Genomic DNA, 362 nt, shown 5'->3' with positions numbered 1-362 from the left:
CAATAGATACACGGTTACCTTTATCGCATAGTTGGTTGATACTCAGAAGGTTATGTTCCAGACCTTCGACATATAACACATTTTCGATCACAACCTGATTTGAGTTGCCAATTGTACCTGTACCAAGTATCTCCCCTTTGTTGTTGTTGTCTCCATAAGTTATAAACCCTTTTTCTTGCAAGGATAGATCTAGGAATTTTGATCTATATCCCGTCATATGTCTTGAGCATCTACTATCAAGATACCAATGTTGTCCATGTGCTTGAAGACATACCTGCAAAGCATAGACCGCTTTCCTTTTTCAGGTACCCAAGTTATATTGGGTCATTTTATATTAGTAACTAGGGAGTTATCTCCCTTTT

Source organism: Lupinus angustifolius, unplaced genomic scaffold (genome assembly GCF_001865875.1).
Source record: "Lupinus angustifolius cultivar Tanjil unplaced genomic scaffold, LupAngTanjil_v1.0 Scaffold_681, whole genome shotgun sequence".
NCBI lineage: Eukaryota > Viridiplantae > Streptophyta > Magnoliopsida > Fabales > Fabaceae > Lupinus > Lupinus angustifolius.
Note: the sequence above shows the minus strand (reverse complement) of the source record.